Here is a 26571-nt window from a genome sequence, read left to right as displayed (position 1 = left end):
CTGTGGTCTTCCACAAGCTATCACAGCTTTCCTTTTGTCACTTTTTTGTGTGTTATTCTTTCAAAGATTTCCCCATTTGAGGGTCTCAAGTTGGCCAGACTCTCAGGTCATTGCTTCATGGTTGGGTAAAGGCTATGCAGTCGAGGTCAGCAATAAAATCCCAGTCTTCCACTAGCCATAACTACATGGGATAAACCAGCTATCAGTGCTGATATGCCAACCAAAGATGTGGTCACTGAATCACAACGCATAAAACGGGAATGAAATTTGTTTCTAATGCACAAAAAGCAGCTGGCCATAAAATGATGGGGCACATTTGCTCATCTTTTGGTCAGACCTGCAATTTTTCCCCCTCAGCCGAGGGGCCCTAGTTTGTATTAGATATGTACTGGAAGAGTGGGAAAATAATGGCTTCAAAGACTCTAAAATACAAGATTGATTTAACTCTTTAGCTCATATTTATTTATTGCTCATATTGAGGTTCTATTAATAGTACTGTTAAAAGACAAGAGAGAAAAAAATCAAGGTAATTGACTTTCTTACTAAAAGTCTGAAAATTGGTACAACTGGCACATTTAATACTGGAAAAAGCAACTGACTTAGCACCAAAGACTTGAGGTTGGTAGGAAAAATGGCTTCTATTTTGTTAATATCAATAATAAAGATAAAAAGGTAATAACCACATTATACAAAGACCCCTCTAAAGTTTTATGTTACAGAGTTTTTGGTTTACATTTAAAGATTTTACAGACAAAGCCAGACCTGTTTCTATTTTAAGTTCAATAAAAAGGCAATTTATTCTGGCCCTCCTGACCTCCCAGAGTACTTCCCCAGGCTCCGGCTGGTGCACCTGTGTCTCATTATCACTCACCTGCTATATTTATGTGCACCTCACAGATTGTTGATCTAGTCATTGTAAACTTGCTCTGGAGGCTTTACCTGAGCAAGTTTACCTTTTGCCAAGCTTTGAATTTACACCCTACCTGCTGTGTCCACCTTTGTCCTACCTTGTCTGTGATTTTTTTTATCCACCTACTGAAACAAGCAACCCTGCATAACAAATATATAACCTGTGCCACTGAAATGAGAAACATGATGAGCTGTTTAGATAATAACTTGCCTGCTTTGGACTTGGGAAAAATTGAAGTAGAACTCTTACGGAAGAAAAGTGGTTTACTAAGTTCTTATAATGCTTCATTGAGAATCCTTGACTTGTAAAACTTCCAACCTGTTGATCTTCTAGTCGAGCCTCCTGCCTGTGAGTTCTTGTGCCAACTAATGGGTTAAACATTTTCTACTTTTTGTATGGTGGCCCTGAGAGGCCAAACAGACTGCAACTTAAGAAAACACCAGCAATAAGAAAAACGCTGCAAAAGCACACAAAACACAAAAGCACAAGGGAAGTGTTTCTGGGGAGACAATAACCCGACGGACCAGTTGCAGGAACCAAAATATGCTAAGAATTGCACTGGGAGACACTTAAAAGAAGTGGGGGATCTATTGGTTTTGTGAGGAAAGAAAAGATTACAGGTAAGTGTGTTAGCCTAACTATTAGCATAAAAATCCGTCATCAGTATATACCTGCAACTGGTCCGTTGGGTTATTGTCTCCCCAGAAACACTTCCCTTGTGCTTTTTCGTATTTCCGTTGTTTTTTGTGTTCTTTTGCAGCGTTTTTCTTGTTGCTGGTGTTTTCTTAGCCATAGATGGTTCACAGACACTATTGTGCACTTATTTAAAATAAATCAAAAAAGATAGCCTGGGCTAGGGACTTGTATTTAAGAACAAAGAGCTTTAAATGTATATTTAGAAAAGGTGCACTGTTGTGGGACTCAAGTGCTTCTCCTGCCTCCAACACAATGCTAATGCTTCATTTAGACTTAAAAAAAAAAAATGTATGGGAACCTCCACTGTACATTGACCTGTGCAGAAGCACCAATCTTGCTTTAGTTACAATGGAGGGTAAGTATTCAAACGCTGGGTGGAAGTCCAACATAGAAGCACAACGCACAACCAGCTGGGCATAGTGGAAATATGCAATGTATGTGACATCGCATGCAACGGTCACTATACAGTACATTTAAGGTAGAATGAGGGATGAACCAGTTTTGCTCATTATGTCCTGGCTAAAACAGGACAGATGGCAACCCTATATGTGCCTGAGATACTCCCCATGTCTGCCTGTGCCCTTTCATCAATCCACTCAAAGGTCTTAAACCAGGCACTGCATGGCCTCCCAGCATTAGTCCAGAATAAAATTAATTTCTATCCAATCCCTTGCTGTAACTCGCTCTGCTCAGTTATTTTCTGCCATCTCTCCTTTTTCATGAACTGTGTCTACCCTTTGAAACCCAGTGACTGCACAGGTGTAACTCATTTTGTTCATCTGGGAGACATAGGTAGGACTAAAAACATGTAAGGTATAAAACAACAAATCGATTGATTAAAACACAATGAGTAAAAATACTAAATTACTTTTACCTCGTGACAAATGTAGCTAGCTGTGGTCTCAGTTTTGTTTTTTATCATATGATAGGTTGCTAATCCTTTGCAACATTATCGTTGTTCCTAAGATGTAGACTGTAACTGTAATGTAGCCTACTTTCTCTGCCATGTGATTCATACATATCATGAATAAAAGCTTCTGTTGAGAGACTAAACCTCTGGACATTTTTGCTAACTTTTTACTGTTTCGCCTCTAAATCATTACTAAAATTCAGCTGCCTCTAGTCTTTAATGTTGCTGTACATCCAATATCCTGGGTGTTACAGCTGTTGTTTTAGTAAAATGTCCACTGACCCTCCTGTGTTCACAGGTACCACGCACTGATACTTAAATCATTTTAGAAAAGCCTAAAACTGGGAGGGTTGCCAGGACTCACAGTGGAAGGAGACCATCAGGTCATAAATAGCCTTAATTCCTGTCTAGACAGGAGAGCTAATGGATGTTAACACCCTGCATATGCAGACCATCATGTACTGCCAAATGATCAAATAATTATGTGTGAGAAATCCAAGCAGGAAAAGCATACTTCAACTTTACTTAACCTGAGCTTACATATTAGACTGACACATATAATTCCATCTTAGTCTGGATAGTGTGTCCACCAACTCTTTCTCTGACAGTAAATAAGCAAAGGACACGATGTGTTGTGCATCCTGGGAACTCATTAGCATCAGACAACGGGCACAATTCTACCTTTCCTTATCTCTTTGAGCCATGCATTGTTGATTAAAGGAGAGAAATAACCGAGAGGTTGCACACTTTCCTTCATTATCCCTTTCCCCCAGTTGTTGTTTTTTTCCCTCACATGGTGCAATGTGATTAAATACATAGTGGTGCAACCATTTTTTCTTACTTAATTGAGCAGCAGCTTTTTTTCTTTATTTTCCAGTGAGAGTATGGTGCACTCTTGAAACCATCATGCCATTTTCCCAAGGAGGGGAAGGGGACATAACCATTGTGCTTCCCTTTGTCTGTTGCCTGAGACACCCCCGCTTCCATCACTATAATAGAAAAGGAGAAGGAAATGGAAAGGCATTGTGTGAATGCTTTTTGGAATATGTCCCATGGCACACATCTAAATCACCCTAAATGGAGCATCCAATGATCTGTAACTGTGCGGAGGAGATTGACTTAAACAGCTTCCGCTGGCTCTCTTTCATTAGCAACTTATTAAACCTGAATGGAAACTTTGAGAGCGCAACAGTAAGGAGGGGGGGGGGGAGCCTTGGGCTCCAGCTGAATGTGGCTAAATACCCTGTCATTCTGTCAAGGGCACACTCCAATTTTAGGGAAATGCAGAGGATTTGGGACTACAGCATGCCACTTGCCTTTACTTGAATATAGCAGTTATGTTAAGGCAGTAGAAGCCACAATTTGCAACTCCATTCATTATTCACCAGCTGTGTTTTAAAGCACACATGCTGGGACTCCACAGCAGGAAATCTGCAGAAGAATACACTTGGTATCTTCATGTTTGTTAAGAATGAGAGAATAAATGTAGTTATTTCACCAAGAGAACAGAAAAAATTGATGGCTTGTAAAAATAAAAAATCTAGTATTCTCTTCCCAGAAGAAGACATAAAGGGCAAAAGCAATACTTTCTCATTGGTGTCAGCTGCAGTGTAAAAGCTTACTGCTCAGTGTGCGTCATGGGACAACAGCTCAGAAGGTGAAGCAGGACAACAGAGTATCACATTACCCGATGTGTTGCCCGGTGGTCTGTGCACAGGCCCAAGATGACACACAGTGCATATGTTACAGACTCTGCAATGCAGAAAGAGAGAGAGGAGGGAAGGATACAATAACAGGTGCACACGGACACCAATAACTTGCTTTCTGCAGTGTACAGTGACTATTATTAGCCAATCCCACACTAACAGCATTAAATGGACTTGAAAAATGCATGAGTAGCTCCGAGGTAGTTTTTTACGACCTGAAAGAGAGGCGTATTTGTTCAGCTGATGACAAGCACGTGTTCTGATGATACTAACACAGAAAGGTATGAATATTTAAGTTCATTTTATATATACTTAGAAAAAAGGTCAAAAAAGTCATCCTACACATTGTCTTTTTTTATATTTTATGGAAATACGCCTCCAAGGGCATCCAATACTGCTGTTCTGTCAGTCTGTGTCCTTTGCCAACTGTACTTTGACACAACATTACTGCACATCTACACAATCTATAGTAGAAGGATCATTTGTCAGGCAAGAAACCTGTTTGGAGCTTTGGGCTTTAAACTTTGCTTTGCTTGATTTGCTGATTTGTTTTTCTTTTCATTTTTACATGCGGATTAGGTTGATGCACTGAAAATTGCTTGGTTAGGTTTAGGAAAAGACCTTGCATGTAGGAAAAGTTATGCTTATATCCTGAATGCTGAATGTGTTAAATGTAAGGTCATGGGGTTCGTTGCATGTAATCATGTGGTTAACTCCTGGAAAAATAGAGCCTGCTACCTGACATGCTCAGAATCAGGTAAGTATTCAACATAAGCCCTCATATAATAGAATAAAATAGAATAGAATTCAACTTTATTGTCATTGCACATGCACAGGTACAGGGCAACGAAATGCAGTTTGCATCCATCCAGAAGTGCTTTAGTGATATAGATATATTACAATATATATTAGCAATAATATAGATATGTGAGTATATATCTAATACTTTTCAAGGAAGAGCCTGCTATAAAAAGTTAAGTAAAAATTAAGCCTTTTATATGACATACTTACTTTTTATCTGTGGCCATTCTCAACAGACAACCTTGAAAAATCATCTAAAATGCACTTTTTAAAGTTTTTTCCAGCAAATGATGAGGGATAAGATAAAATATCCTTGGCACCCATGCTTGTTTCAAACATTAGTCGAAATGAGCCACCCCCCTAACAGGACATGAAGGATGAGCACATGTGTCACAGCAGGCTAGTTCATCCCCATTCTGATGTTTAACCTTTCACAGTTACCACCTTCAAAGTCCACTGTGCCCTCCAGAGAGGGGATAAAAGTGATATGCCAGATGGAAGTGGCCACCCATACACTGTAAATAAAAGATGAACAGGTGCAGTTACATCACACACTAGTCAGTAAAGTCCAGTTGTGAAATCTTGATCCTAAGCGTTTTTGTCATTGCTGTCATTGTTTTGAAATCGGATGTGATGAATGAGGGGCAGATGTGACTGAGAAACCAGGGGACACTAAAGGCTGATATGGTAGCAAAGTAGGCCCATCTTAAAGCTTACCTTGATTTATTGTCCTTTTTCATTCTGATGGGAACCATAATTTAAAAAATGAATATCATGTTTTATTCATTAAGACTCAGACCAGTTCAAAGAAACCAAAGGGTTTGAAGGGTTGTTCTCTCATAGACTTCTATAGAGCCTGCTTTTGGCCAAAAAAGCTTCACTAATCTTTTTAAACACCCCAAAATATTGAGAACTCACTTAAAAGAGGGGTCCATGAGATAAAAACGACACATTTGTGTATTTGTATCTATTATAGGGACACGTTACTGTTATGTTACTGTTATTGGACAGTGATATACAACTTTCAGTTTATGAAATATACCATGAGAAAGCAAATATGCATTATTACAAACCCCAAAGCTTAAGGGACTGGTCTCAAAGTGCAATCATCTCTGATTGGATTAGTTTATCCCCATCTCCCGAAGCTGATGCTTAATTGCCTGTTCTTCAGCCTTAATATGACAGAAATTAGCATTATTAACGCTTAGTGATCGATCAACCTATTTGTGAACTTTGCATAGAGAAATTTGACTCTGTTATCTTTTTCCCCCCACAAGGAGATACTTTTGCAATAAAAATTATTGATCTACAAGATCTGCTTCAAATTCTATGTGCAGCAAATGAAATGTGAAATTTGCATTAACTATCAGAAGCAATTCAGCACTCATGGGCATAATATGCAATATGCTGTAAGAAACTGATAATTGTTGCAAGCACAAAACTCATTTATTAATAGTTTACAGTCTCTGAGTGAACTTCTGACTGAATTTAATAGATTTTGTACCAGCAGGAACACAACTGTGAATCCTGAGAGGCCTGCGGCTTATAACTTGCCTTCAGGCAGAAATCAGTGCTGCTCTGGGAACAAAACTGAGCCTTCCAGTGTGCACTAAAAACAAACATCAGTTTCATGTTTTCAACCCAGAAGTAGGTTGCTTCCTCTAATCTGCCCAGTAACAGTTTGGCCGCGTGCATATGCATGTTAGCGTGAGTGCGTGGGTCTGTTGGTTGTGTGCAAGCATGTATTAGTGTGCATGTTTTGCATGTGCAGCCAACAGTGAGTGGGCTGAAGGGAGTGGAGGAGGAGGATGAAGAGTGGGAAGAGGAGGCCAGTGGTAAAAGCCTCAACAAAAAGCTAAAGATAGCTCAGTGCTTGCAGGCACTCAGTGAAGCTTAGCTTACTCTGTCAAGGTTACTCACACACACACACACACACACACACACACACACACACACACACACACACACACACACACACACACACACACACACACACACGGACAGCAGCAAGGGCCCGTGAGTGCAGGAGAAGCCTTTTCTGAGTAAAACCACCTCACTGGTAACTGAGTATGTATGGGATCATTTACACTATCGTCCATAACACATTACAGCGATGGCCTCATCAAGGTCTATCTGATGTCCTAAATTAATATAGGACAGAGAAAAATCTTTAATATTTTGCAGTATGGAAATTACACAAGCTATGACAGATCAAAAACATCTATAACAGGACACAGATTATATGGAACAAATAGCATGAACTTCTTTTGTCAAAGTTCATTAAATTGTTCTCTTATCTTCCTAAAACACTGCAATTGTCACATTTCATGCAGCAAATGCCTGACGATTTAAACTGGACCAATTATACTCATTTCAAGCTTGATATTTTTACACTACAGTAGCTTTGCATGACTCATAGTTTCAGAATAATCCTTATTTATCTTACTGGGCCTTACTGCAGGACCTCAGCTCATAAGAAACAAGCTAAGCCAACTTTCTTTTTGGCTGCCCCTCGCAGACAGAAGCTGGAGCTCTGTGCCTGAGATGAGGATAAGATGTCAAAATACTACTGCTACACAAGGTCACCATTCAGTGCCCCCTCCTTCCCTCTTCTCTTTAATTAGTTTTTAATTGTCTACATACACTATCCAACCTTGTGTCATTGAACATGAAATCACCTTGACTGCATAATATTTTCCCCTCTATATCCTGCAAACAATGAACAACAGTGTCTGCAGCTGTCACCGCGCCTGTAATGATACCAAAACATTTCAAGTTCATGGTAAACCTGACACGAGATCCTCTGTAATTAATGTTTGCTTTGTCTGAGATTTTTCAGGATGTTCAGCAGCCTGGAAACCAGACAAATCTAAGAAGTCGTGTTTCATTTGTTCTAGTAGAATGCGTTTGGCCAGTATTCTATTTAGACACAACTTTACCAATCACAGTCAAGTGTGTGAATCCATCAGCTAGTCGAATGCAACATTTGGTTCTCCTGTATGCCTCAGCCCAGCTTTATAAAAGCAAGGTGAAGACTAATGTATGGTTTCTTAGTAAGATGTTGGCCATAATATGCAAGCAGAAAAGTTTCCAGTGCTCCTCAAAACTGGAAACTGGAAAGATCAAAGGCTATATTCTAAAAGATATTCCCTCATTTGGTGTGGTGACAAAGGTAGTAGAGAGCACTGTGTAACACTTTCTCCCTTGAGGTTGACCAATCAGTCAATATGTGGTAATTCTGAAGACCATAATGGTAAATGGCCTGTATTTGTATAGCACTTTTCTAGTCCCTAAGGACCCCAAAGCGCTTTACACAACCAGTCATCCACCCATTCACACACACATTGGTGATGGCAAGCTACATTGTAGCCACAACCACCCTGGGGCGCACTGACAGAGGCGAGGCTGCCGGACACTGGCGCCACCAGGCCCTCTGACCACCACCAGTAGGCAACGGGTGAAGTGTCTTGCCCAAGGACACAACGACCAAGCCAGGGCTCGAACCAGCAACCTTCTGATTACAAGGCGAACTCCCAACTCTTAAGCCACGATCGCCACGATATATGATCCATACCCTTTCCATACTCATGGACATCTTAAAGGAAGTTCTGACACTATTTTGTATGTCTTATGGACTAAATGCACTCTCAGTTTCTACTGAAACAGATATTTTCCACCTGCCATCTAAATAAATTTTTTGAAATAACATTTTTGTACCACAGAGTTTGTAATCACTCATTTATTATGATTTTTTTTTTCTCTCATTCATCTTTAGTTTCTGTAGAGTAAATTCTGGTCATACACCCTTAGTAGTAAATGTGAGGATTAAGCAGCAAATTAACCACAAATTACATCATCAGTGCAGGCAACCCATTGGTCTACTTCCCTTCGGCCACACATCAATTTGTCTAGACGGTGCTATCCAGATCACTAATAGCGTGGGTCTAAAGATAAAACTGAACTAATGGACACTGTCCAAAAGGCTGCTAATCACAGCCACGGGGTCAGTCCAAGTGCTAGTTAAACCCTCTGTGGAGCTCTACTCAGCTGATTTCTCTGTGATCCTCACAATCATAACAAACCAGCTTTCATTCCAAATGGGATAAAACGCTCCTCTATGAGGTGTTTAATCTTATCTCACCTCCAGCACACTGTTGCCTCATGGCATCTAAACATCAGTCAGCACATGAATTGATCAGAATAAGACAGGTGTGTTAGATCTTTTTGTCTCTTTCATCTATTTCTAAAAATGCTTTGAGTCTGATCCAGTAAACATCTGCAAACATAGGAAAATGAAAGACAAATACTGTTTCCAGTGAGCCTGATGCTATACAAGGACCAGAAGCATCACATCACACCGGCTTAATCTACCGTATTTTTTGGGCTATAAGGCGCACTTAAAGTCCTTTAATTATCAGTGCGCCTTATAATCTAGCACGCCTTATGTATGAATTATGGTTCTTACCGGTTCTGACCTCGAACCGATTTTATGTGGTACACAGCCCTCAAAAATCTGTCAAAAAATATTTTAGTACGACTTGATGGATTGTCGGAGCATTACGGCTACCATAGTCATGAGCCTCGCGGAGTCTGCTTCAGGTCCCAAAACGAACACTGCGACATCACTGAGAGTTAAAATCTGTCTAAATTCTTTCATCTTTGATAAAATGATCAGCGTTGCTTCTTTACCAGGTGTAACAACTAAGTTTAACTTCCAGGCATCCATGAAAACAGAATTTATTTAATTTAACTGAGTTAGAAGTTAGCAGGAAGTTAGCTCGCTAGTTTCCACCTAAACATGATATAGCATGTTCTGACGGAGAGATTTCTGAATAAAATAAAACGTACCGCTCTGCCATCGCTTCCAACATAAATGAAGACAGAAAACTAAACAGCAGTGACTTTTGTAGGGTTACTGAAGTTGGGCTAGCTGGTATATAATGATGTGCTACGTGATCGCTAGCAACACACCTATGTTAGCATAACATAAACACAGTGAAGCTGGAGGATGAATGCTAACTTTTTCCACTTGATAGAAGTTAACGCAGGGTTCCTGATGGAACCGCATGACAGGATGCTGTAAACGGACCAAACTTCAGTCAACAGAACAACTGAGATAATCCATCCACAATACGAGGTTAGTTATTAATATACTGCAGCAACATGGGAATAGAGCAGCTGCGAGAGAATTCAAAATAAATGAATCAATGAAGTGGAGGAAGCAAGAAGAATGAGTTAAGTAAAGTTTGACTTATCAGACTGTTTTGTTTTGCTTAATGCGCCTTATAATCCGGTGCGCCTTAGGCTGACCAACTGTCCTCTTTTCCCCGGACATGTCCACTTTTCACAGGTGTCGGTGGGGATTTTCGAGATTGAAAATGTCCAGGTTTTCCTACAGAAGTCATGTGTGACGTCATCCCCGAGCTGCGGCTTTGTGAGTTGTTGTTCTGCGCTCACAGACGGGACAGACAGCGCGCCTGGTGATGTATAAAAGATGCCAAAGTGCAACTGCAGCTTTTCAGACGAACTGCAACCCTCGTACCGTCCCGGTACTGGTAATTTTTCTTATACAGATTTCAGAGTGCTCTGAAAAGTGTGACAAACATGGGGAAAAAAAGGAAATCAGGAAGGGGGCAAACACTTTTTCACATGGAGGATTAAGTTAACTATGAGTCATCAAGTCCGGCGATAAAAATAAGAAGGTGAAAACAAGCATAATAGGTGTCTAATCTCTAATAATTACAGCGACTCAAATCCTGGTCTCACTCCTGACTTATCATGGTTGGGTAAGACCATCTTAAGTGCTTTATTGTACTGATACACTGTGAAAGTGTGACATATAACCCCAAAAATGTTAGGTTTAGTCACCACCAAACACTAAGCAAGTGCAAAAAAACAGTGATTTATACCACCTTCACCTCTTCTTCCTCCATATAAGGACTTTATGTGTGTTTCAAACTGGAAAATTTGCATTTATCACATCAAGAATGAGACAAACAGTCTTTTCTTAACTGCACAGCAGAAAAGAGACGTTTTACAGCAATCACGATGCAGAAATTTTGGCATTTTTATCTGAGGAAATAACAAACTTTAAGTCAAACCCACAGTTTGTGGGTTGATGCTGCTGGGAGAGAGACCAACTGTCTTAGTTATAATTACACATCTAAAAAACATATGCTGTGAACTTGATCCCAGGATCTCTTTTGTGTAACACGATCTGAAAAGACGGCAAGCTTTGTTTGCTCCAAAATATAGTCTCTTATGTATTTTGGCTCAGAAATCGGTATAACCCATGACTCTAATCTGACATAGTGACAATCTTAAAAGACAAGTTTATTGTGTATAATCTGTCTTTGGCAGAGCTAGATTACCAGCTGTGCAAAATGGAAACCGCCAACGGGCCCCATAAGCCTCGAGTTGACTCTATTTTTGTCAACAGAATTTGATTAATCCTGAAATTGCTGGAAATTTGCTCCAGTGAAGCACAAAATGAATTACAATCTCTGGTGCGCTCTGGTCTCACAGAGGGCCTGAATTCGGTTAGTTTATTTGTTTTGGTTGGTTGTTGTTTCATTTTCTGTGTGTTTATCATGTAACTGACTAAACTTGAGAGACATGCATTATTCCCTAACTGTAACCGGCAATTAAAATGATCAATTATTAGCAGCCACAAACATCCATCATTATTCTCTGGAGTTCAAGACATCAAATCAGCCAGTTAGGAAACAGTATTAGGAGTGCCACACCTGCGTACTATAGGTCAGATAACTGGAATAAAAAACAAGATTCATTTTGTAATCGAGCCTCTAGAAGCCAAAAGGGAAGAAACTATTGACCTTCGCTTGCCCGGCCCACTTAAAATCAAAGTGGGCTGTATGTGGCCCATGATGTAAAATGAGTTTGAATTCCCTGGGCTACAGGATTACCTACAATCATTACTAGTATCTCCGATGGAAAAACAGCATTAAATATTGCTGGCATTATACACTGTATACAAGCGAGGTGTCAAAACACCAAAATACCTGCTTAAATACAGTACATAAAGCTGTTCACCAAACTGTGACATAACTAATTTAGACATTGAAATATGACATTAAAAACAAGACAACAAGCAGCCCCCATCTGTTGTATGAAGAAAATAGAAATGATATAAAGAAGAAAAAAAACCCGAGTATTTTGCAAATCAAATCCAGACGAACAAGTGAGTGTTCTTTATACCAGCTGCCACAAAAGCCACCAGGCCTTGTATTCATGGATTTACATGTTCCCAGAGGGCTACTATTATACATAAAAGGAATTCACTGGCTTAGATATAACATGACTCTGAGTGCTTATATAATATGAGAGGACAACCCTCTAATCTAATGTTATGTAAAAAAAAAAAAGAAAGAAAGAAAAAAAAAAGAGGAGTGTGCACAAGGTCAGCAAATGAGTGACAAAACATCTCATGAGGACAGGTTATTTACTGGTAAAGTCTTGATAATGCATACCGAGATTTACAGCACTTCACCCATAGACACATGCTAAAAACTGTATCTTAGACAAATTCTATAAACTATCATATCATTACCTATTGGGTTCCAGTCTCTAGTTCTTAAGACCATCAGTAAATCAGTGACTTGGAGAAAATGTGTGAATGCAAAGTTAATGGCTAACAAGCTATTGGCTAACAAGCTAACAAGGAACTAGCAAGCAAATTAGTTGAGGTGAAGCTTTCCAGAGAGCTAGTGTCTACATCCTACATCTGTTGTAAGATCATTTGGCAACCTCCAGAGCATTTCATGTCTCCAAAAGTAAGTAAATCCCTATAGAATCACACGCAAAACTGGGTTATAAAGAAATGTGTTTACATTCTGGTACAAAAAAAAGTGTTTTGACCTCTGTAGATAGTTTTTTCCTTTGTAATCCTGAAGAGTGAATTTTATAACTTGAAATTAATCCATCTGGACGCTGGAGTTTAGGGCACAGTTGCTGAAACAGCTAACCAGTGACCAACAATGCTGTGGCAGGCTATACACAAAAATAATTAAACTCACTTCTTAATTATTTGTTCCCCTTTCTTCAATCACCTTAATACACTATCAGTACAAAAGCTCAATGGAAGAAAGAAGTGTTAAGCAAACAAAAACAGCATCAAATCCTACTACAACATCAAGTTTCACCCGTGAGCTCACCCTACCTTCATGCCCATCACCACCGGATAAGAATGTGAGTGCAACTACTTTTAATCATGGAGAACAACACAAACAAAATGATTCACTCCACAACCAAGAAGCAGTGCAATGTGTGCTTACAAACCAAGCTCTTTGAGATACATGGACCTCACATAAATGGCTTCTACAGTTGCTTTGACTGACAGGAGTCCCAACAATAGACAGTAGAACAAGTACATGCAGCTGCAGTGAGCTCACCTGTTTCTGAAGTGCTGGTCTTGCAGGGCCTCAGTCCCGCTAGTCAATGAACTGAATTTGTCCACTGTGTTTGCACTGTTAATGCATTTTTGAGCATCTTTATAGAATTATCTGACTTAAATTATGACTTGCTGTGTAACACACTGTCTGAGAAATCTCGACCTCAGTTTTCATGTTAAATTCTAATATTTTATTTGTTTACTTACTACTAATTAGCATATACACGTGTCTGCGCTTTGAAACTCTTTATAGATGCATTTTTTTAAACAAGCTTACTAAACAAGCTTGCTAGTGTTACTTGTTAGCCTTTCCCTCTGGTATAAAAGTGGTCACTTAAGGCCAAGGCCATACCGCTAACAATCAAACTGAGGGGAACTGAATACATAACTTTAAGTATGTGTTAAAATCTCTCTCTATATATATATCTTAATTTATTTTTTCTTGACTTAATGGTATGATAACTAAAACTACTGACTAGCTGAGAAGTTTATGTGGACAAACTTTTACTACTGACAAATGAGAACTACGTAGGACTGTATAGCCATAAACTGTAACATTGTGACTAACAATAACGATATGACGATAATTAAATGCAAAAAACTAAAATATTCCCTTTATACTGAGTCTTCATTTTGCAGCTGCTTGAGACAAAAGCCTTGTGCCCTTTGGATTTTTTAAAATCCTGGCTCTGATTACTTAAGACAACACTAGTGTCCATGGTTATCATCACATTATCACTCTGCGGTTGAAATGACATTAGGCCTAATCAGGATTTAACAAACAGGGCGCTCTAAGTGAAATGCAAATATGCAGGCTGTAAATCTAATTTCAGACAACGGGAGAGATCCTCTCCTCAAACATGCTGCTCAGTTCACAAGACTAAGGTTTGTTTGCTGTGGAAAGTGAGAACAAGTATTTGTTGTAGAAGAAGAATGTTATCTGTTTCCCCAGACGTCGTTGGGTTAAACTCTAAGCACAACCGTCTGATCGCTGTAAGCTTGCACAACCTGGTGTTCCTTATTTTACTGAATTATGAAAAAATGAAAAGTAGGTTATGCTGGAAAGAATCCAGATATCGTTAAACAAGAAGGCCAGCCTGTTCAAAAGGGTAGCATGAAGGACTTTACTAAATAATGCATGCTCACTCCTCTATTTTAAATGTTAATAATTTACATTGAAGGAGAATAAGAGGAATCATGTGTTTCCATCACATCATTTTAAAATACTGATAAACTGTAGAAGGGTCAAGAATGAGAACTGAGAGAGAGATGCTAACTTTAAATATAAAGCTTTAATCTAAAGCGACCTAGCGCCATATAAGGATGGACTACTGAGCAGAGAGGAGAGGACAGGTAGGTAAATATCCCAGCGACTCTTTTAATATCCAGTGGTCTCGTTAAAAATAACTACCCAGTAAACAGTGACCTACTCCAAATTATATGGAGAATTAAATGGCTACAGGTCAGATTTAGCCACATAATTGGTGTCAGGTCAGTGTGACTCAGTCTAGACTGAAATATCTCCACAAACGGTGCAGATTACTATCCGAGTGGTCCGTTCAGAAATATTACAAAATTTCCTACACAGACTTGCACAAAACTTCCAAAACTTGCATACATCATAGCCCCTAGAGAATGAGCCTCCTGATCTTTAGGTTACTTTTCCCCTAGTGCTACAACAAATCTAGCGCAGGTGTTCATGCTCACCCAGGAATGTTTAAAATAATACACATAAATCTAAAATGGTGTAAATAAATAAAGGTTGTTGTTGTTTCCATCAGTATCAGTAATGTGTGTTCAATGGTAATTGTGCTGACCCTAGATAGTGACCTTCATAATATTACCTTCCAAATGTCAGCATGTCAGTATTTGGTGTCTTTGGACTTGCAAAACATGCCTGAAATTATAACCTCACAAGCTTGTTAGCAAATTAGTTTCAGTAAAATTAGGATATTTTCATAGTTTCAGTGCTGCGGTCTCTGCCCAGGTACCGCTGGCTTTTACTCCTATTTTCTTTTTATCTCTTGCTATGAGAGTAGAGTGTATCCAGAAAGAATTCACAGTGTTTCACATTTTGTCACGTTGCAGCCTTATTCCAAAACGGATTCAATTCATTTTTCACCTCAAAATTCTACACAATAGCCCACAATGACAAAGTGAAAAAGAAGTTTGTTTGAAACAGCCTTTGCTCTGTGCTTTGCTGAACCACCTTTGGCTGCAATTACAGTCTTTACAAGTGTTTTGAGTGTGATGCTACAAGCTTGGTATGCCTTGGGCAGTTTTTCTCATTTTTCTTTGCGAAACCTCCAAAGAGCCATCAGGTTGGATGCGGAGTGTTGGTGTACATCGATTTTCACATCTCTCCTGAAATGTTTAATCAGGTTCAAGTCTAGGTTTTGACTGAGCCACTCAAGGACATTCACAGAGTGATCCCAAAGCCACTTCCTTATTATGTTGGCTGTGCATAAGGTTGTTTTCCTGTTGGAAGATGAACCGTAGCCCCAGTCCGAGGTCCAGAGTGCTCTGGAGCAGGTTGTCATCAAGAATGTCACTGTAGATTGCTGCATCTTTTCCCTGACCCTGACTAGTCTCCCGGTTCCTCCTGACAAAAAACATCCCCACAGCATGATGTTCCCACCACCATGCTTCAGCAGGGATGCCATTGGTCAGGCGATGAGTGATGCCTGGTTTCCAGTTGCTCCTGCCTAGCGTGCTTCAGCTCATCTTTCCTCTGTGTATCCGAGGACCGGCTCAGTCACCCACACTTACAGCTCCAGTCGTGATATTCCTCTACGTGCCAGACAGTTTCCCAAGTGCTGGGAATCTTAATCTTGCCTAACTCACCATCTCAACTCACCACCCAGATGAACTCACCTGGTTGCCCAAATGTTATCATGTCTTCAGTTAGAGTTACTTCACAGTGGAGGGCTGTTTCTCATATGCACCCATCAGTTAATATATTAAACTGCTAGTGTAGGCCAGAGGCCTCCTGCAAATGTATTTTGATAATCAGTAAATAAAATATATTGTCATTTACAAAAACGTACATATAAATCACTATCACAGATATTGTTATTAACGTTACAATTAAAAGTTTATGCCCTCCCTTCTATTTGGGTCCAGATTCTGGGGGCAGCACTCAGCACACATCTCCCAGCTTGCTGTCTGGTTATTTTGTTTTACAATCCCATATAGAAAAGATATATATAAATCTTATAAAGTTTGTATCTGTCTTGTGTGAAACTTGTATGAAAAGCATATAAGAGTGAAAACAGATATAAGATCCCTTGAAAAATTATATAATGAAACTTGTATGTTTTGGATAATTACTAAAACAATGTATGAAAGTAATGCGAAAGTGGCCACTTTCATGAGTAAATCATATAAGCCTTATATGATTTACTCATGAAAGTGGCCACTTTCATGAGTAATCACATATAAGTTTTTACTATTTCTTTTCCATATGGGATTTTTGAAGGTTTCCATGCAAAAATGGCACCATGTCATCACTATTGAAGGTGGCTAATAGGTCATTGCTTGACAATATAAATTGATTAGCATCTAAATTAACAGTTTGTACAATATATACTGATTTAGCAAAAATTTAAGTAACATTTAGACCAACAATATTTTTCTCAGCGATCTCCAGGCGTTCATTTAAATTAGGGCGTGAGGAGAAACACGCTCTCACAAAAGGTGACCGAGCAAACCCCTGAATTTACAAGTCACACCAGGAACGAGCAGACTAGCTGACTGAAAATGACCTCCCCTGAAAGGAAAAACACCCGAGGTCAGGACCTCTTCTCTCATCTGTGAGATTAATGTGGGCACAGACTGACCACCCAGAAGACCCACAGGCACATTTACACAAGTTTATTTTTTTATTTTTTAAAAAAAGGACAAATACATGTACAAATAAACACATGTATCAAACTCTGGAAGGCAGCCAGGAAACCATCAAAGTAATTTTGCAAATTATACCCTCCACATCATGTTTGTGGTGTTGTTGTTGCTTTCGCTGATAGTTGAAATTCTTCTGTGATCTTTGCTCTTATCCCAAGGCATCAGCATTCAGCACTCCAATTTAATCAAGGTGGCCAGTCAGGCAGATGGTTATTTCAATCACATCTCCGCCTATAGAAGCTACTATTGTTGTATATTCTCAGACATAAGACAAATAACCTTCTACTGTCTGGCTACAAAAGCTTCTGGCCAAAGCAGTGGTCAGTGTGAATAAAAGGAGCTCAAATTGATTGAGATGCACTGATTCTGGAGTGAAAGGAGCTGCTGGCTAAAAAGCACCACATGCGGATATGCATTACAATGGAGGGAGCATGTAGAGGCAACTCTAAATGATAGAGTACAGCACATGCAGAGGCCATCTGGATAATTCAGCAAAAGAGCGGTGATGGGTAGAAATCTTTCATACAGAAAGGATGTCAGGAATGAAGAAAAATCCTTGCTTTATACTTCAGAGTTTTGCTTTCTGCTCGGTTCAGAAAAGCATTTACGTGTGATATTATGTAGTCTTTGAAATGCATAAGTCTTCAAAAAGTCAAAAGGAAACCCATTATTGCACATTCCACCAATACTAGTTTAACCCTCAAGCGAACAAGCTATTTTAGCAACTGAAACTGACCGAATGGGGTCATTTATGGCCACAAGGGAATACTTTTCAATGGTCCTATTTATGTTTATTATACCTGCTTTCTTTTTGTATGACAGATATGTTAGAATTTGTCACACACGTTTTTGGTTCCACTTTAACCTTATTAATATTTCTTTCAGTTTCAGTCTCACTGTGTTTTTGGTTTCTGTCTGGATTTTAATGGATTTTTGAATTAGCCACCTTTTTTTCCACATTTTTCTTCCCCTTTATTTTGTCTTTGTAACATGTAACCCATCCATTGTCTTCTGCTTATCCTTTTCAGGGTTGGTGGGGGGTCTGGATCTTACCCCAGCTATCTTAGGGCGAGAGGCAGGGTACACCCTGGACAAGTCACCAGACAGAATTAACCTATTCCCACTAACTGCATGTCTTTGGACAGTGGGAGAAAGCCGGAGTTGCCGGAGAGAACCCATGCAAAACTGATCTGGAAATTTTTAGTGCATAAACTTAACCAAGCAACATATTTGTAATTAGTAATTATTTTTAAAAATGCCTACAAAAATGTGCTAAACTCTATGTCCAGTATGACTCAAACTTTTCTTGTGTTAACAGGAAACTTATTCGCCGCACTATCAACCCTTCCAACTTCCTCATATGGACTTTTTTAACCTTTTTAAATGTATAAAATATTGTTATTTTTGTGCACAAAAATAATTAGTAAATTTGTGTCCAGAAACACAAATCAGTAAATAAAAGGTGTTGACATGAACAGATGTGAGACCAGGCTACTTTGTTTCAGTATTGGCTGTTTGTTCATTTTCTTGTTTCACCTTCAGTGTTTTCTCTTTTCTAGTCTTGGGTTTTGGGTCCTGATTGTCTTCACCTGCACTGATGACGCGCACCCTTGCCACGTTCCCCAACACGTTTTCAATCCTTATTGTTTTTGTGTATTGTCTTGTCTTCTCCTTTCTTTGTCATGTTGTTGCCTCATGTGCAGCTCAGTTTTATGCTCATTGAGTCTCTCAAGAGTGAGACTGACATTCTGGTGACCCGGTGCAGACAACAGCCTGGAGCTCAGTGCTGTCAGAACAGTGGAGGAGATTGTAGGCTTCAGCATGAAACCAGTCCCGCCAGATTCTTTCTTCCTGCAGGCCTGCCAAGTGGAAACATCAGATTCCTCATCAAGATCGCACAATAGAGGATAGTACTTTTGCAGTAGCTGATGAAATTCAGCTTGCTGCAGTGGTTGTGCACTCTGCTATATCTTTAATTTTTCCATCACTATCTAGTACACTGCTGCCACATCTATGGACAAAGGCAGACTGCAGAGTGTCATTCATTCTGCTCAGACGTTGACTAACTTGCAGTTTGCTGTCACTCAGAAACCTCTAAACCTCGAGGACACTGAGAAAGGGAAGGAAGACTGTTGCTGACCCCTCCCCTTCCACCTCAGATATAAACCTTTTGTGTCACTCCCCTCTGGCAGGAGGCTGTGGTTCATCAACACCAGTACTTCGTGGCACAAGAACAGTTCTTTCCCCCATGCAGTTGGATGACTTTAAAAAGACTAATAAAGGTTTTTTTTTTTTTTTTAATTTCAGTTTATAATTCAGTTTCTAAGTTTTCAGTTTTTATTTCAACTTTATGAGCCAGTAAAAGTTCATTTTTCATTTCTTTTTTCTGCTGACTGCATTTGGGTACTGTTGTTTTTCTTATTATGCCTTACAGTCATTTTTTATAGAACAAGAATAAAACTAAAAAAAATCAAATTGTATGAAAAAACAAATCCATAATGTTTTTCCAGCATTATAAAGTTATTTATACAAAACTTAGGTTATGTTTGAGTAAACTGTGAAATAAGGTATGCTGGTATCGCTTAAACGCCAAAATATAGATGAATGTGTAACTCCGTAATACTTTGACCATCAACAAATTACAATGAAGTCTTCACAGCCAGTCTCCTTTTCTCATTTGTTACTTCGAAGCTGTGCAGGATGGTCGTGGAGGTTAACATTGTTCCTCACAGTGAGGAAACAATGAGGAAACAATTCTCTCCAGGTGCTCTGGAGTCCAAAAACGTACATACATTAGGTTAATTGGTGAGTCTAAATTAGCAGTTCTGCCTTTTACCCTATGAAAGCTGGGATCGGCTCCAGTCCCCCAATCACTCTAAGATATGTAAGAGTGAAAGGAGTGGAAGAAAAAGGAAAGAATGGATATTTCCAAGCATAAAAATGTCTTGATGGGCTCACAAATAACTTCTCTTGATCACATGAAGGTTCCACCTACACGTGTTTTAAGGAAAACCTGCCACTTTTACCATGAGGATTGACATGTTTGTAATATATCTACGATCCTATAATTGTTTTTTAGAGCATATACTATGAGAAAAATTCCACTCGGATGTTGAAAGAGCACCCAAATTGAATCTGCTCTGCTTGCAGGTGAAAGAGCAGAACATCTTCCAAGCCAGAGCTGCTTGAGCCCTTAGGGAAAATTTGGCAATTATTGGGCAAAAATAATGCCGAAAAAAGAATCACTCCATCTACTTTAAGTAGAACCTACCAGAGTTGTCCTTAAAATCAGAAAATTTGGAAATAAAAGGGTCTAAAATATCACATAACCTGCCAACTGCAAACATCAAATCAACTAATACATTAAGCAGATTTTCAAAAATAAAAATATGAATGATGCAGCAGATCAGCTAATATCAGATACTGTGAGACACTTTCAAATCAGATTTGAGTGTGCCCTGTAACTGCACTGCTTGTCACTGATAGCTGATCTGCAGAAGGACTCAGGTGGTGGTCATCCAATTAAACTGCTCATGCAGCATCATGATGTAAAATAAGGACAGAAACTGTCAATAAAAAGGCTAATAAATCAATGTTTAGCCTTAACATGTCTCAACCAGATGGGGCTCCTGGTGGCCTCTGTTGTAGAAACCCCGTATAATTGATCTATTCTACATCTTTGTGTTACATTATCTCTCCAGTGTCTGCTGCTTTCTACTTTAAAATGGGGACTAAAGTAAAGATGTGTCTGGATGTAAAACCTCACAATATATAATAAGAAAAGTGTTAAAATGTAATTCAATAGTACAGTAACAGAAGAGCACACCAGGCACCACTCCACTATTCAGTAAATGACATAAATAGGGTAGAATGTATATAAAAGATGGATAACGCCATCATGACATCAGCCAGTGGTTCGCAAAGTCTTGTTTTTAGTTTTATGGAACCAAGATGTAATACCATAGGGTGGGTCTTAGGCGTTGTAACTTTTCATTGGCAATGTCCACCTACTCTAAAGTGTCATGTACTTTATCATTTCTCTGTTGTTTTCAATTAGACTCTAAAAAAGTCACTGAACGCCTAAAACGTTTATGTTCAGGAAAGTGTTTATCTAGGGCAAAATTAATTTTTCCCATGGTTCAGGAGACATTTTCCTATAGACTTCTATACAATCACATTTCTTTTTGCCTCGACATTAGTCTCTCCCTGTTGACCTTTGGAAAGAAGAAGGCACTCGGCGTATTCTTCACATGTCAAACCTAGAGGACAAACCCATCATTTATATACACTCGCTTGCCCCTTTAGGTGCACCTACTCAACTGCTTGTTAACAAAAATAGCTCTTCAGTCTATTTAATCTATTTCATGTAGACATGGTAAAAACGACCAGCTGAAGTTCAAACTGAGCATCAGGATGGTTGTTGGTAACAGAGGAAAATGGCCAGACTGCTTCGAGATAGGCAGACAACAGAAACTCAAAAGCCTCTTTGCCACTTGTACCTACTTGGATTGACTTGACTTAACTCGACTCAGCTCTACTCACTTTTGGTTGTTTTCCATTACAATTAAGTGCCACCTAATCCACATGGGATCGCCATTTGTAGGTGACACAACAAAGGAGGATGCTGAGGCTTTTTGTCTAACTCACAGCCACAGTGTTGATTTTTGCGCGGCCATTTCCTTTGTTACTGGGTTTCAAAAACTGTGTTTTTGATTTTTATGAAGGAGTTGCTCTAGTGACTTGGAGTAACGCCATTGACTGGCCAATCAGTTTCATGCAGTCTGCTGACCTCACAAATTCTGGATGGATTTCACTTGGAACCATGGAAAACCACAGAAAACCACGGAAAGCCCTAAATCTGAGGCAAGCCAAGCCGAGTATGTGGAAAAGGGCTAAAATAAGATGAGATGAGATAAGATAAGATAACCTTTATTAGTCCCACACGTGGGAAATTTGTTTTGTAACAGCAGGAAGTGGACAGTATAAGGTTATATAGCAAAAAGAAATAAGCACTTGTTACAAATAAGGTATGCAGAAGAGCATCTCTGAAAGCACAACACTTTAAACTTTGGAGAAAATTGGTTACAGTAATAGAAGATCACATCAGACGGCACTCCTGATAGTGAATAGTTCTGGCGCAACACTGGATGGCAGGATCAGAATTTGGTGTAAAAAAGAACATGAAAGCATGATGTTTAAAGCATGGTCACGTCTGCTTTGCAACAATATTCTTACAAATCTAATGTGGTTGATCTGTTCCCTGTGACGATCCACATCCTACTTTCACAGAGTAGAGAAATGCAACATGCCAGTTATGACTGGGACAGAGGTTAATACAATTTTATTTATGCCAACAATGTTTGAATTCAGTTCTTCTTACAGGTCTAATTACTTATTGAATCCCTATTGACTCCCAATCAATTATCTGTGCTGACTTAAGTAGGCATACAGGGATTTAAAAGCATCAATGCAGCTGTTATCTGTGTTTAAACTCAGTCTGGAAATTGAGCAGAAAATGTTTCAGTGTCATAAAAATAAACCAACACTTGTAATGAAAAATTACCACGCTGAAGGATTATGATCAAACAATTTACAATTTTGCTCATATGCTCATTAATGGTTAAAAAAAACAATCTTCTTCTTGAACAGGAGTATGTAAAGCTTCTGTGTCACACAGATCTGATATACATTGATACACTTTAGATGACCATATTAGGGGTCCTCTATATGACATCATACAGGGGCCAAGATTAGGAAATAAACTGTCTGAAGCAGAGTGTTCAGGGCAGTCTGAAGTCAAACTATTTAGCTCACTGGGATTACCATCATGTTCTCATCGTGGGGAGTTATAAAATTCCATTTTGTCAGATGCTACCTGGATTTTCCTGTTGCACACACGGTGTCCTTTGGTGTCAGCCCCTTGATTCTATGGCAGTATTGGCCACTAAGACATAACAGTTCCAATTTAGAAACCTAAGAAGTCAATTTTAGCAGGTTGAAGGCTGACAGCTTGTCAAACAGGCTTGCTTTTTCCCCCTTTAAATGAGTTGAGTTCTTTGATTTTTCACTCTATTTTCACTTTTGTGTTCACTTGCTAGTTAAGTTTAGGCATCAAATCCTACTCAGTTTGGGTTAGTAAAAAGTTGGGGTTTGGGGCAAAAGATGAACTTCACGACAGCAATCCCGAACACTGAAAAATTAAGGATTGGGAGTAATGAAACAATCTCTGTAATGCTAATACTCTGTTCTGCAAAAGGACAACTTGTGCATAAATGAACGACACCAGAAACACTGACAGAAAGATTTGAGTGATGTCTTGCGAATGTCCGGAGAATAGTCTGGGATTACTTATATGATGACCTCTTTGTATCAAACTTTGACCATTGCACCATTGTAAAGGTGGTTATATGTGACAGAAAATAAGGAAAAGCTCAATAGGCAGACTTTACTGTTATAAGCACACACAGGTGTATGCACAACAGGGAGCTTCAGTTTTTGCTCAATGAGATCTGTTGTTGCCATGGCATTCTACTGCATCTGCTTATATTGCCATGGAAACGCAAAAGTGATGACTGGCATTGGGGCTGTAAGTGAAATGGGTCAAGAGCACCTGCGACGAGTCAAACAGTGAAACAAAATCCGTCAGCGGGCTTTACGGGGCGACCACAGCAAACCCGGCTTAGCCTGAGCTCTGGAGTCACAGCTGGGAAAAACTCTTAACCTACTAACAAATAAAATGTGTGTCACATTACCGTGTTGCTCCACTAAAGCACTCACTTTAATGTTCAGATGTAATTCTGCTAGGTGACTTAGCGGTGACAGGAAACTGCATTGTAAACAAGTCAGACATATTCTCTGAAATAATTGGGGTGATGTGCATTTTGTTAAATCAAAGAAAACATAGATGAATAATTGACTGAGAAGCTTGTAATCAGCTGTGCTCAGCAAACATTTCCTCTCGAGTAATTTTAACTAAGTGAGATCAATCTTTTGTGGGCCACTGGCTGAACACGACTGAGTGCACCTGAATTGTTATGACTCATTAACCCACTTTAAAAAAATGAGTCATTCACCGTCGCCACCAAGAGGTTACGAAGAAGAACAGCTCGGACTGCCAAGGCTGTGGATTTAAGCCCTCCAACTCTGCTGCAAACCTACTGAAACACAACAGATCATTTTCCATGGATAATTTACTTTTCACTGGTGTGCACTGTGTGTAATTATTGTTTGGATAAACAGCCCCCTTTCTGTGCCTCTGAAAACCCCAGGTTCTTGTATTTAAGAGTGCTGCATTAATAGCAAAGTAGCTCCATCTTGTGGTTCTGTGTGACCATTTGAATCAACGCTGTGCTTCAGTACAGTGCAATAAAAATTATATCTTGGTCTATCAAACCAAATAGATTTGCTTATGTTTTTTCTTATTAACTTAAAATTCAGATCCTAAAATCACATACAGTTGAGCTGTTTCAGGTTTTGCTTCAATTAGAAGGGACACATACATTAATAGGAGCTAAATATAGTCACAGATAGCCCCCCAGGGCTGCACAAACAGGCTGTTAAAAGCTCATGCTGACATCTAGGGGTGTGCTGAGCTAATACTTCTGTTAAGATGTGTCAGACATATTCATTTGGAGGATGGTTCAAAATAGCTGAAGATGTTATTACACCAAGACAGTAACTTTTCTGATCATATTATAATGATGGACACAACCTGTGCCAATAAAAAACTTAAAATACGATAAAATCAAACACAAAACAACAGAAAAAAAATCTCCATCAGATTAGAAGTACATGAATGAGTTTAAATAAAACAGAATATATAGTAGATGTTTCTCTGTTAAACAGGTGTTTCATTCTACACGATTATTGCAGTTATGAAAGACTTCTTGTGTCTGTTCTTGTGGCAATGGAGCTGAATCATCCTGTTAGAATTAGTCCTAATTGTTATTATCCCACATATAACAACACAGAGCAGCCACGCCTTCAAATGCACTGAAGAAATGGTTTTTAAAGGTAAAAAGTACTAATGTTTACCATCTCTGCAGAGTTAATGCTGATGTAGAAGGGAGCCAGGTCTGCACTTATCAAACATTAAACAGAACGCAAGGATTATTTCTGAAGTTGAAGGTGATTTCTTTAGTTTTGAGTGTGTTCAGTGGGCTGTTTTCTCAACTCTAAGCTGACAATTTCGGGTCCAAACACTGTAGTATCCTGACCACATTTGATTATGGTATTGTTGGGGTGGGCAGCACTATACAGGAAGTGTTTTGAGGAAGACAGAAATCAGTTCAGTAGTGAGAATAAGCAAAATTATATTCACAAACAACAAAAAAATAAATAAATAAGTAGAGCATAAGAAACACTATTTCCACACTTTTCCAGTTTTGTGAGAGTTTGGACCACTTGAGTGTTCATAATTAGTAAGACTTTGACTTTTTGACATGGTTTCTTTCTTTCATTTTCATTTCAAAGGTGTGTTTGAGGGTTAATTCTTGCTTTTGGGGTTAAAGTTAGCAAACTAGGTTTGTGTTAGAGTTATGGTAAGGGCCTGTTGTAGAGTATAGGAGAGCCTGGTTTCATGGCAACACATGAAATGGTCTTTTTTTTTTTTTTTTTTTGCCTGTCCCGTTTGGCTCTTTTGCCATCAGAATTGTTGTCTAAAGGCAAAGAAAGATGCCCAACGGATTTACTTTACCAAATTGACCATCCCAGCCTTGCCGTAATGGTCCATTTGATTCACCTTTTATTGTTCATTTTATTTTCACTTGCTGAATACGGGACAGACTTGACTGGGGGAAAGAAGGGGAGAAAGAAAGAGGGAAAGAGAAACAGCTGAGAAGAGGGACGGGGGAGAAGGGCAAAAGACAAAAACCAACAGAATGAGCAGAAAAAAAAGAAAACAAGCAGAAGAGAACAAGAGTAATAGAATAAACAACATCACAATGATATATGGGAATATGACAGTAAATACTAAATGTTAAACATTATTGTGCAGCACATAAGATCAACAGAACACAGTGTGCTTTGAGGTAGGAGCCAAAAAGGGTGTAGTTTGTGGGTGTGATCACCCATGTGTACACCTGTGAGCATGGACGCGCTTGTTTTTTTTTTTTAAAAGGTTCCTTCATGTAATGATCTGCTAGAGGGTGTGGGGGGGCCACAGCCCCGTCCTCCAGGGCGTGAAGCAGGTATGGAGGAGATCAAAACTCCAGACATCCAGAGGCCCCCAGAACAC

The 26571-nt window shown here is 39.2% G+C and overlaps 1 long non-coding RNA gene across 3 annotated transcripts in view; it reads right to left on the bottom strand.

The window, feature by feature from the left end:
* LOC113028107 (uncharacterized) overlaps positions 1–26571 on the bottom strand; it is a 460838-nt gene that overhangs the window by 431530 nt on the left and 2737 nt on the right. Inside the window, exon 4 of one of the 3 annotated variants that reach the window (XR_013910894.1) lies at positions 25900–26168. The exons of 1 other annotated variant lie outside the window; for it this stretch is intronic. This is a non-coding gene — a long non-coding RNA (uncharacterized LOC113028107). Of the gene's footprint in view, positions 1–25899; positions 26169–26571 lie in introns of those variants that run through there. One more of the 3 variants, XR_013910895.1, reaches the window with a different exon arrangement.

This window comes from Astatotilapia calliptera, chromosome 8 (assembly GCF_964374335.1).
Source record: "Astatotilapia calliptera chromosome 8, fAstCal68.1, whole genome shotgun sequence".
Lineage (NCBI taxonomy): Eukaryota > Metazoa > Chordata > Actinopteri > Cichliformes > Cichlidae > Astatotilapia > Astatotilapia calliptera.
This window is presented reverse-complemented; position numbering and strand designations above follow the sequence as displayed.